This window comes from Berghia stephanieae, chromosome 1, assembly GCF_034508935.2.
Source record: "Berghia stephanieae isolate SIO BIC M18660-M18661 chromosome 1, UCSD_Bste_1.3, whole genome shotgun sequence".
Lineage (NCBI taxonomy): Eukaryota > Metazoa > Mollusca > Gastropoda > Nudibranchia > Aeolidiidae > Berghia > Berghia stephanieae.
The window spans coordinates 103,882,088-103,893,544 of NC_088360.1; the positions used below are offsets into that span (position 1 = coordinate 103,882,088).

Consider the following 11,457-nt stretch of genomic DNA (forward strand, 5'->3'; position numbering starts at 1 on the left):
TAAAATTGATAATACGAGAAAAAAAAAAACATATTCATTTTGACCTTTCGACTTCTGAATTCCTTAAAATCAAAACAATTTTTATCTGCTATTAAAAAAAAAATGGTTACATTGTTTCATTTGTTCAAAAGCCGACCTTTACCAAACAAGATATATATAATCGTTATTATATGTTAAATCCTCACCAACTTTGGATTTATTCAAGAAACATTTGAAAACACATCTTTTTACAATGGCATTTTAGTTTTGGAGTGGAAACATAATATTTGATATGTATTATTATAATATGTCGTTTTACATTTGCTGTGCAATGCGCCCAGAGCTCCCTATCCAGAGAGGGGTCAGGGGCAATTAGAAGTATTAGTATTATTATTATATGTTCAACCACTGATTGATTATTTGGCAAAAGTCAGCGACAGACCTACGTGATGTTTAGAGGGTAGCAAGAAATTGTAACTGCACACACTAGAGCCCTTCTATATGGTTTGATTTGTCTTGTCTTATTTTCCTTTCTTTCCGTCTTATCAAAAAAAAACAAAAAAAAACATTAATATATCAAGTATATAGTGGAATTTTCCAATACTTAACTTCATGTGTGCGGCTATATGGTCTTATAATATGACACTCGCTTCGGATCGGAAGGTCCCGGGTTCAAGCCTCGCTCGGCGCATAGTTGAGTCCTTGGAAAAGGCTCTTTACTCACATTCTCTCACCGTACTCAGGTGTAAAATGAGTACATGGCCGTTGACAGCGAAAAAAATTTGTAATATCGCTTAACAGACGTGATGCCCCGTCCTAATGTTAAGTGTTGCTGTTGGCAAGAGACCCATTGTAAAGCGTTTTGAGCATGTTTTATGGATATTGCTCTATATAAAAGCTCAAATTATTTTAAAGCTCAATTTCTGAAATTCGCAGAAAAACAATTTTCTCGCTCAGTATTCAAGTTGTAGCCGATTTATTCGTAGTTAACATCCGTGTTTGACTTGAAGCAATTTTTGTACAGAATAATTTCCGAGTGGCCAATCCCACGTTTTATAGCGAGTAAACACACGACAGATATCAATAACTATATATCGTCATGACCTACCAAGACATCGGAATCTCATTGAATTGGACAGGTCAAATGTCTCCGCGGTTGAATAGGTACGTTGCTGTTTTTATTAACTTGGAAATATTTTATTTTGCGAATATATTTTGTTAACGTTTCCCTGTTAGATATCTAGGCGACGTTAATGAATTGAATGCTAGATATAATTTTAATTTTGACACCAGCTTTTAATCTTTGAACAACCACGAGCGGGGCTCGAACCAAGGGTCTACAAGACCACAAAGCCGCGAGTCTTATGGCAATGATGGCTCCAGTGGCATAACATTCAAGCTATGTTAAATCTGGTCAGTAGTCGGACGTGTGACAGTGATGATATAAAATTCCAGTCCGATTAAATAGTGTTATACTCTGCAAAAAACAAAAACAAAAAAACAGTGGGTTTTTTTCACCAAATTTTGACCAGATAACCACTACTTCAAATATCGGCCCATTAAAATGACTCTCATATTATACAAGTCCCAAGTTTGAGATTTTTTTTTGACAAGGTGAGGGTCATTTTAATTGGTCAGATAAGATCTAGTTTTCTGGCTAAAATTCTCAGTAAATTGTTCACCAACATTTGGGAAAAGGAAGAAATACCAGAGGATTGGCAGAAAGGCATCATCCATAAAATAGACAAAAAAATAGCCAAAATTTGATATAGATAGTATGAAATTGACGTCACTCATGTCTTTGTTATTGCTTTTTGCCATCCGCGTTTGTGAGTAATTTTCACTTAACTGTATTAACCAGACTATAAACGTTTAAGGTTGCACAGTGTAATGTGTGTTGGTCCGTTGTACTTCCGGATGGCAATGTTGTGAGCTTCTTAGCCAAGCGCATACTATCTCTATACTTCTTTTCCAGAGTCCGGTAGAAAAGTTATGGTGGCTATTTTGTATATATATAATATGACGTTGAAGTCACTCGGGTCTTTGTTAGTGTTTTTTGGTATCCGCGTTTATGAGTAATTCTAACCAAACTGTATTAACCAGACTATAAACGTTCAAGGTTACACACAGTTTTCTGTGTTATCCGTCATACTTCAGAATGGCAATGTTGTGAGCTTCTTAGCCAAGCGAATACTGTCTACAGATGCTCTGAGAATACAAAATACTCGAAATAACTTTGCATATTAATCTAAATAGTATGAAGTGTGTGAATATTAAATTTTTAAAAAGTAGTCCTTCAGAGTTTATCCCGTCTCTCTGCTACCCTTTAGATAGGAAATGGATTTACCGCACAACACCTTCTACCAAATCTGATATATCCAGTTACCTTATCACTGCCGATTGGACAAGGGGGGGGGGGGGGGGGTTAGAAAATACTTCCGACTATACCCGAGATCGATGCCTGTTCCTTTGCTTTTGACGCTAGAGCTCTACCTACTGAACCACCAGGAACTCTTAGAATTTAGTGAATAGATCGTTTAACTATCTCCTTACTAGCCATTTTCAGGATTTTCCCCAAAACTTCACACCAAGCTAACTAGTTTTTTTTATCACTCAAACACAATAGCAGTAGACGTTCTTGCGATACATAATTTCTTTAACAAAACATGCTGCACAACACTGTCCATTTTCTTTAAATTTTATGATGTACAAGAGATTTGAATAAGAAAAAATGTTGGTTGTACCGTAACGAATTTCTATAGTTGGTAAGGAAAGTAGGGTTAAATGTAAAACATCAATTTGTTTTCTGTTGATAGGTTGGCGTTGGCGCCTGTAGAAACAAGACAAAATTCGGGTTTACAAAGACTAACGGGTTTACTCTGAGCGCTTGGCGTTTGCCCCTCTTGGTTTGTTCCATGTTGTGGCAATGGAGCGTAAGATATCAAGACCTACTGTGGCCGGTGGCTACTAAATTATGACCATCCTTTTCGTTCCCTGGCTCTATTCGTCTTATTTATATCGCAACTGAATCGAGTCGCGAGGCAAGAAGCGTGAAGGCGCGTGGTTGGAAGAAAGTCCCTGGACATAACCAGTTAAATGTCGTGCTCTGTACGAAACACGTATTTAAAGATTTGGCCAGAACACTAGTCCTTCAAATATCTATCGATTTAAATGACCCCCAACTCGGCACACAAAAAAAAAACCTCTCAAACCTGGGGCTTCGCGAATACTCAGGTTTGAAAGGTTGTTTTTTTTTTTTTTTTTGTTTTTTTTTTTTTTTTGCCAAGATGAGGGCCATTTAAAATGATCTATATTTGAAGGACGAGTTTTCTGGCCAAATTTTTAAATACGTGTTGTTTTTTTTTCCCGTATGGAGTTTACTGTTTAAAGAGATCTTTTAACCGATAGAGTTCTTTTGACCTCGCTCACAGCGAAGCTGATTGTAAATCTCTTGTATCTCAATGAATGTATTCCCTAGAATGAACAATTTCGATTGAGTAAAAGCGCGCAAGGAGGCGGAAGGGGCGGGGTGGGGGGGGGGGGGGGGAGGGGGTTGGGGGGCAAGGTGCATTTGTTGAGTGAAAACCAATCCTCAACATAATTTGTAACCTAATGTCCCAACACGGTATCACGTCGGATCGGAGTGAATCGGATTCTTATAATTGAGTTTCAAGCCTCAAATTTTAAAACTTCAAAAAAACATTTTTTTTTCTAATTTTGATTATTTTGACTTTATAACTCGGTTTTCTTCAAGTGATTCGACGTCACATGTTTGAGGTCTGATAACCGAACTCCATTATGGGCTTGATTTAATACTGTTGTAATAGACAACAGCATTTTGCGTTGGTTTGAAAGTATTTCTATTACAACAATGAACCCCTTATTATTTGAGTTACCAGACCTTAAGACTAGTACACGCTGATGTAGTCCATTTCAATATGATACGGATTGATATTGATTGAGAGATTACACTTAAGTATTCAAATGAAGCGGGGCAGTTTTAAAAAAAAGATATTATGTGTACAAATCACTTTTCAAACAATGACAAAATTCACAAATAAATAACGACGGAAGTCTATCATCATACTGTAAAAATACCGTTATAGATAGTATGCGCTTAGCTAAGAAGCTCACAACATTGCCATCCAGAAGTATAACTTACCGACACACAAATCTGTGTGTAACCTTGAACGTTTATAGTCCGGTTAATACAGTTAACTGAGAATTACTCAATAATACGTATGGCAAAACGCAATAACAAAGACCCGTGTGACGTCAACTTCATACTATCTATAGTGACACGTTTGTCATCCGGGTATTTTGGACGGTATAATCGGTAGTCAGTGAATGTATTATAATGACAATACGTGCTTGTTATCGAATAGGCGATCACCGAGGTTAGAGATAAGTATTACAAAGGTTGGTATGACCAGGTTCCACTGTATGTTATAATAATATTAGACATCATATCGCATCATTCGGCATATTTCATTTTCTCGGGCCTACTTACAAACTATGACAAATAAATTAAAAAACCAATGCGTACTTATTTTCAGGTCTAATAACCAAAATTATTTTGGGCTCGTGGTTGCAATGGAAATACTCTCAGACCAGCGTAAAACATTGTAAATTAAATTATACAATGTTGTTTTTTTTTTTTAAGTAGTCCTTCAGAGCCATTGGGCCCATGGAGCTGGAGTTCATCCCGGCTTCAATAGCGTGAAACGGACAATAGCAATTGCTTGCTATCCTTTGGATAAGATGCTAGTCTATCGCAAAGTACTATCCGCTAAATCTAACAGACTCGGCAACCCATTCACTTCTGGGTGGGCAGGAGGGGGGGGGGGGGGCGGGTCAGAAAAAATATCGACTGCTTCCGGGATCGATCTCAGTCCCTTTGCCTGTGAAGCGAGTGCTATACCAACTGAGCTATCGGGATCCCCAACACACTGTTAAACCCAAACCCATAAATGCGCTCGGTTATCAGATATGAACTTATCAATTTAAAATAATAGAATCAAAGTAAGGCTATAAAAATCCAACTTTGACTAAATCAACAGTATATAAAATTCCAGTTTATCCATCATTGACATGTACATATATGCAGGTCTGACATCCGAACCCGCTTATGGGCCTAGTTTCACATTGTTGTAATAGACACTTTTGCGTCATTTTTACGAGTAATTATTTTTTTTAGATTTCCATTACAATAATGAGCCCATAAGGAATTGATTATCAGACCTTCAAATAAGTGCACGTTGTCCATCATCAATTCCGTGAAATCAAAGGATGTTATAACAAAAAAAAGACATATTAATTATTCTCTCACCAATATACACAAGTTTCTAGGTTCTAATAAATACTATGTACGCAATTTGAACAGCTCGTATCCTCGACCTAGAAAATCCACCAGCTTCGAGCGCGGAATGTACACCAAACCATCCTTACTTCTGTTGCACACATTGTGGTTCGATGCCTGGCGCCAGGCCCCCGTTTCTTCTCACTCAGGTAAATATTCCAATCAAGAAGAAAGCTGCAGAAAAACACATACTTTCACAAACTCCGAAGAACTCGTAATAGAAACAATCATAATATATTATTATTACAGACAAATAGAGGTCCAGTGTTAGCAAACGAAAATAAACACAAAGTATCCAATACTTTCGGCTTCCCCTGAACGGTGAGCAAGCATACTATACGAGAAATGTGTGTAAATTTTTTTACTCTGTACCTTTCCATTTTTCAAATACATAAGAAGGAAAGATCACAAAATAATAATAAAAAAAAGTATTGGCATGGCCCCTTCGTCAGGTGGTGCGGTGCCTCCGCATTGCGGGGTCTTCTTGTTTGGAGAGTCTGCTAGGAAAATATCGGGGCTGCCAACTATAAATTTCTAAACAATTAGTTTCAGAGAAAAATATTTTTAGATGTCGTAGTCCGTCTTTTAAAATATATATCAGATTTGTAAGCTCATGAAGCTCGGGAAAATGTTGGTATCCGTAGCATTAAATTGATATTAAAAATTATTTGCTACCCTTTGGAAGAGACGGTGGTCTAACGCAAAACACTTTCCTCCGCATCGCATTTCGACAGTTATATTAATCGCTTCTTGGTGATCAAAGAAATCAGTTTGAATGCTCTATCGATTGAACTAAAGGCATCTTTCAGTCAGTTTATAATGATATATGGTCTTTATAAGTAGATAGATATTTCAAGTCTAGTAAGCTGTCATTGCAGATCTGTGTAAATCATAAATGGAATTATCTTTTTAGAATTGTCTCTCAATATGGTCCATAACAACCGTTTTTATTTTTTGTTTGTTGTTGTATTTTTGGGGGCCAAAGTAAGAGTTGTCAGATTGTTAGATAAGTGCCTTGCTACTTTTTAAAATATACTAGTAGAGAGACCGCGAAATTTGCAAGGGAACCAAAGGCTATTACAAGCAGGCACTCATCTATTCTAAACTTGAGCTTTAATATAGAACAGTATCCACTAAACGTGCTCAAAGCGCGTTACAAAGGGTCCCTGACCAACAGCAACACGTAACATCAAGAACGAGACATGACGCATGTAAGGCGATAGTACATTTTTTTTCTGACAGAGACAAATCCGTTAACGGCCAGGTACTCATTTTACACTTGAGCACGATGAGAGAGTAAAGAGTAAAGAGCATTTTTCAAGGACTCAACTATGCGCAAGCGAGGCTCGAACTCAGGACCTTCCGATCTGAAAGTGAGTGTCATCCACAAGACCACATAGCCGCACAGATTATATTTTAATTAGCATACTACTGTACTTTGGAAATTAACTTAGGTCAAGACGAATCTATTGAGTCATCAACGATCAAACTCGGTCCGATAAAAAGTCTGTAGATGCGAGCAAATGAATCTGGCAACTTCATCCACAACAAACGAGCAATAACGATTAAAAAAAATAACAATGACAGAAAAAATCTCATTAACTCACTCAACCCTAACACTGACTATATCCGTAGTATACCCTGGGTTACTTTTTCCCCATGCCTATTTATTCCCTTTTTCTGAGACTAATTATAGGTGTAGTATCAAAGTTGATGTTCTTAATATTTACATGTTAATGGTAGTTGAATAAAACTGTTTATGCACATGCTAATTTCTAATACATTTTTTTCCAATTTTGAAAAGTAGCAAAAAATCTCTAGGATTGAGTGAGTTAAACTGACGGAACCATAACATTAGCAAACAAAGTTTTAATAAGCTAGGATTTTGAAAGACACCAAAATCAACTTGAATGCAATCTTTAACTTCGTTCAATTTTAACATTTAAAAAAAGAAAAGAAAAAGGCAACAAAACAGAAAAAAATGTAAGGAAAAAATCAATCTAGAATGTTTCGATTTCGACCTTCAACAGCCAACATCATGTAGATTGAATTTTTTCAGGGATGTGAGTGACAGTGATATATTCAAATAAGAAATTATATTTAAATTATTGAGGCGGCTAAAAGAGGTTTTCTAAGATTTAGTTTGTTGATCAGTCCCCCCCCCCCCCCACCCCTGCGAAAGAAAAAAAAAAAGAACAACAAAAGAAAAAAACAAAACAATTCATTATAGCCCAGCCCCATCCCCCCCCCCCCCAACACACACACACACAACCCCCACACCCCGTGACATTTGTAGCTACCCATAGGTACATTTTGGTTTTATCGTTAGTGTCATATCTGTAATGTTAAAACCAGGACTTGGTTATTTTCTTAAGGTTTCAAAGCAATTCCCCGTCCCCAATCTATGGCTCGCTGTATCGAAGTAAGGATGGAATGTCTTAATAAACTTTCTATATATTCTTATTAAAAATATGTGTGTGTGTGTGATTCAGCGCCACAAACCGGTATTGTGACGGGATGAGTCAAATTCCATCTATACAATTTTACTGTCTGTTCCTTGTAAGTCACTTATGAGAAGCACTTAGAAATGTTTATTTATGCGGTAAAGTGCTATTCAAATGTCATACTGTATTATTATTATTATTATTATTATTATTATTATTATTATTATTATTATTATTATTTTATTATTATTATTATTATTATTATTATTATTATTATTATTATTATTATTATTATTATTATTATTATATTATTATTATTATTATTATTATTATTAGCTTTTTTATATAGCGCAATATCCACTAAACGTGCTCAAAGCGCTTTACAAGGGGTACCTGGCCAGCAGCAACATAAGCGACATTACACTTTTTTTTCGGACAGAGACAACGGTGTTAACGGCCAGGTACTCATTTTACACCTGAGAACGGTGAGAGAATGTGAGTAAAGAGGCTTCTCCAAGGACTCAACTAGGCGCCGAGCGAGACTCGAACCCAGTACCTTAAGATCCGAAAGCGAGTGTCATGCCACTAGATCACATAGCCGCACAGTCACTTATGAGAAGCACTTAGAAACGTTTATCTATGCGGTAAACTACTATACAAATGTCATGTATTGTATTTTTATTATCATCATCATCATCATTATTATTATTATTATTATTATTATTATTATTATTATTATTATTATTATTATTATTATTATTATTATTATTATTATTATTATTATTATTATTATTATTATTATTATTATTATATTATTATTATTATTATTATTATTATTATTATTATTATTATTATTATTATTATTATTATTATTATTATATATTATTATTATTATTTTTTTTAATTATTATTATTATTATTATTATTATTATTATTATTATTATTATTATTATTATTATTTATTATTATTATTATTATTATTATTATTATTATTATTATTATTATCATCATATATATTATATTATTATTATTATTATTATTATTATTATTTATTATTATTATTATTATTATTATTATTATTATTATTATTATCATATATTATTATTATTATTATTATTATTATTATTATTATTATTATTATTATTATATTATTATTATTATTATTATTATTATTATTATTATTATTAAAAAGTTTTGGCATTGATTTCTACCGGTGAACATACAAAATACTAAAGTGTGTCATATGTGCTGATGACAATTTTGTGCACTATTTTTCAAAATCGTTACCTACGACTTTTTTAACAGTTTACACACATTCAATTGTACACCAGAAGAAAGCTAGTTTTCTCGTTTCAAAATACGTATATGTCATTGTAATTGCTCCAAACAGTATCGTACAATTTGTGTAAACAAACGGTCTAGTTTCTTTTGTAAAAGATTATAATATATATCAATTATATATATCTATATATATATATATATATATATATATATATATATATATATATATATATATACATCTTATATATGGACGGAAGTCATATACGTAGCTCAATTACTTCCTTTAAAATATCGAAAGGAGCTAAACAATGCAAAACATGTTGATATGTTTACAACTCTTATGAGAATCTATTTTCATTCAAAATACGTATACATCTGAATATAATATTATTTGTTGAAAACAGCCTCACACAAATTAAAGTTCCTGTTATCCTTTGACATAAATAGGAAAATACAAAACAGTTGCACAGAAGCTGGCTTACGTTATCTTATCATTCACCTTTGTGCGGCCTTCGAAATTATTTCTAAAATCTAAACAAATAACAAAAAAAACAACACAACAATCACAAACTAAAATAAAAAACAAAAACAAAACAAAACATTTCTCGCTTCTTTAAGTGTTTAGTTGAAGTGGTTTTTAAATTAATGGTTTTAATGAGTTTCAAAACTGCATTATTTTTACTTCCGTTGAAATCACTGCGCATGTCATTATAGGCAACACCGAGTCTTTCGTCTATCGTTATGTCAAAATTTTACCCATTGCACTCTTGATGTGCATACCGATTAGCCAAAACGAGAGTTTGTCACTAAAGGAAAAGTGAAGGAAATAGAATTCAAAAATATATCTCCTATAATATTTGAAAGATTGCCTTTTAAGAACCATGCCATGAAGCCTCTTGAATCGGAGTTTACCTCGGTTTCTGTGGGTTTTTTTCTGAGATTGACAGTTACAAATTCTTGCTGCCCTTTTAATTTTGTCACCCACCCTGACCACGCTCCGAGTCATTTGAATATTTTCGAAGAGGCCATAGGATGAAGACAAAAAGACCAGGTTATATTTCATTAAGCCATCCACGGTTTAACAGATATTTAATGTAAAACATCAGTTTTCATAATGTAATCTTTTTAAAAAATGAATATAAAGACTTCACAAACTAAAAATGATATTAAAAAAAATTTGAATAAAGATTTTTAAAAGAACAAAATATCAAAAGAAGGAACGTTTCGGACTCAAAACTCTTCTTCATCCGTAACAAAAACTGTAAAAACATGAATTTATCATTTTATATCCAGATAGACGGCTTGTTATTGGCTGTAGAATGTTTTTTTTTTTAAAGCTGTGATATTCATTTATTTTTTGGTAACTAAATTACTTTTAAAATGTGTTTTATGTACAGTCAATAGCTTCTAGTAGCTTAATATTCAGTTTTCACAATACTGACAAACTTTGACAAAACACTTTTTTTCATTTTGGCTAGAAAACATCAACTTCAAATATCGATCGATCAAAATAACACTGACCTCGCCGAAAGTCTCAAACCTGAGACGTCACAGTGTCAGGCTAGCTATGCCAGAATGTTCAGAATAAAATTTTATACTGAGGACCCACATCTTTTTCTTTCTTTCTTTTTTTTTTTTTTTTAGGTGTCAGGTTTTGGAGTTTTTGACAAGTTCAGGGTAATTTCGATCAACAGATATTCGAAGTAAATTTATGTTATCAGAGAGAAAAAATATTTGAAAAATGTTTCATGACAGTACAGTAGAGTCCGCTTAAAGTGAACATTTTTAAAGTCAACTTCTGCTTAAAGTCAATATCTCTTGTTGGTCTCAACTTTTCTGTTCTCTATCTATCGTATTGTATTCCATTGATAATGGTTAAAGTCAACCCTTGCTTAAAGTCATCACCAATCTTTCTGGTTCAGCGGTGTTGGCTTTATCCGGATTCCACTGCATGTCAGTATTGAGTACGTTTGTACTGACACTCTTAAGATTATACGATGAGAAAAGTGTTTATCATTCTTTAAAATATTGAGGATGGGGGCAATTAAACGTTCACACCTTGTTATGCCTATTGGCCAATTATGTCAATAGGTTTGAAGTATAGGCTGTCTGCCCGTTACACATGTTTCTGTTTCACAATAAAGTAATGACTTTCACAGGGTTTAAAAGAGAATGAGAATAAAGATTATCGAAATAAACAATGACACCAAATTATAAACGATATTCTCCTTCTCTCTTTTTTTTTTTTTTTTGAGGGTTGCCGCACCAACCCCCCCCCCCCCCCCCCCTCCCTCCCCCCCCCCCCCCTCCCCCCCCCCTCCTCCCCCCTTCCCTCGTCAAACTGTCAAAAAGCACCAAACCTGAGACTTCTGGTTGTGATAGTTTTTGACAGAT

At 34.2% G+C, this 11,457-nt stretch overlaps 1 protein-coding gene across 2 annotated transcripts in view; it reads right to left on the reverse strand.

Moving 5' to 3' along the window:
* The window catches only part of LOC144962627 (protein jagged-2-like), a 105,354-nt gene extending 99,665 nt beyond the window's left edge, over positions 1 to 5,689 (reverse strand). The window contains exon 1 of one of the 2 annotated variants that reach the window (XM_078895728.1): positions 5,309 to 5,443. The gene's annotated coding sequence lies outside the window, so the exon portion shown is untranslated. Of the gene's footprint in view, positions 1 to 5,308 lie in introns of both variants that reach the window. The other variant, XM_078895723.1, reaches the window with a different exon arrangement.
* Between the last annotated feature and the right edge of the window lie 5,768 nt (positions 5,690 to 11,457).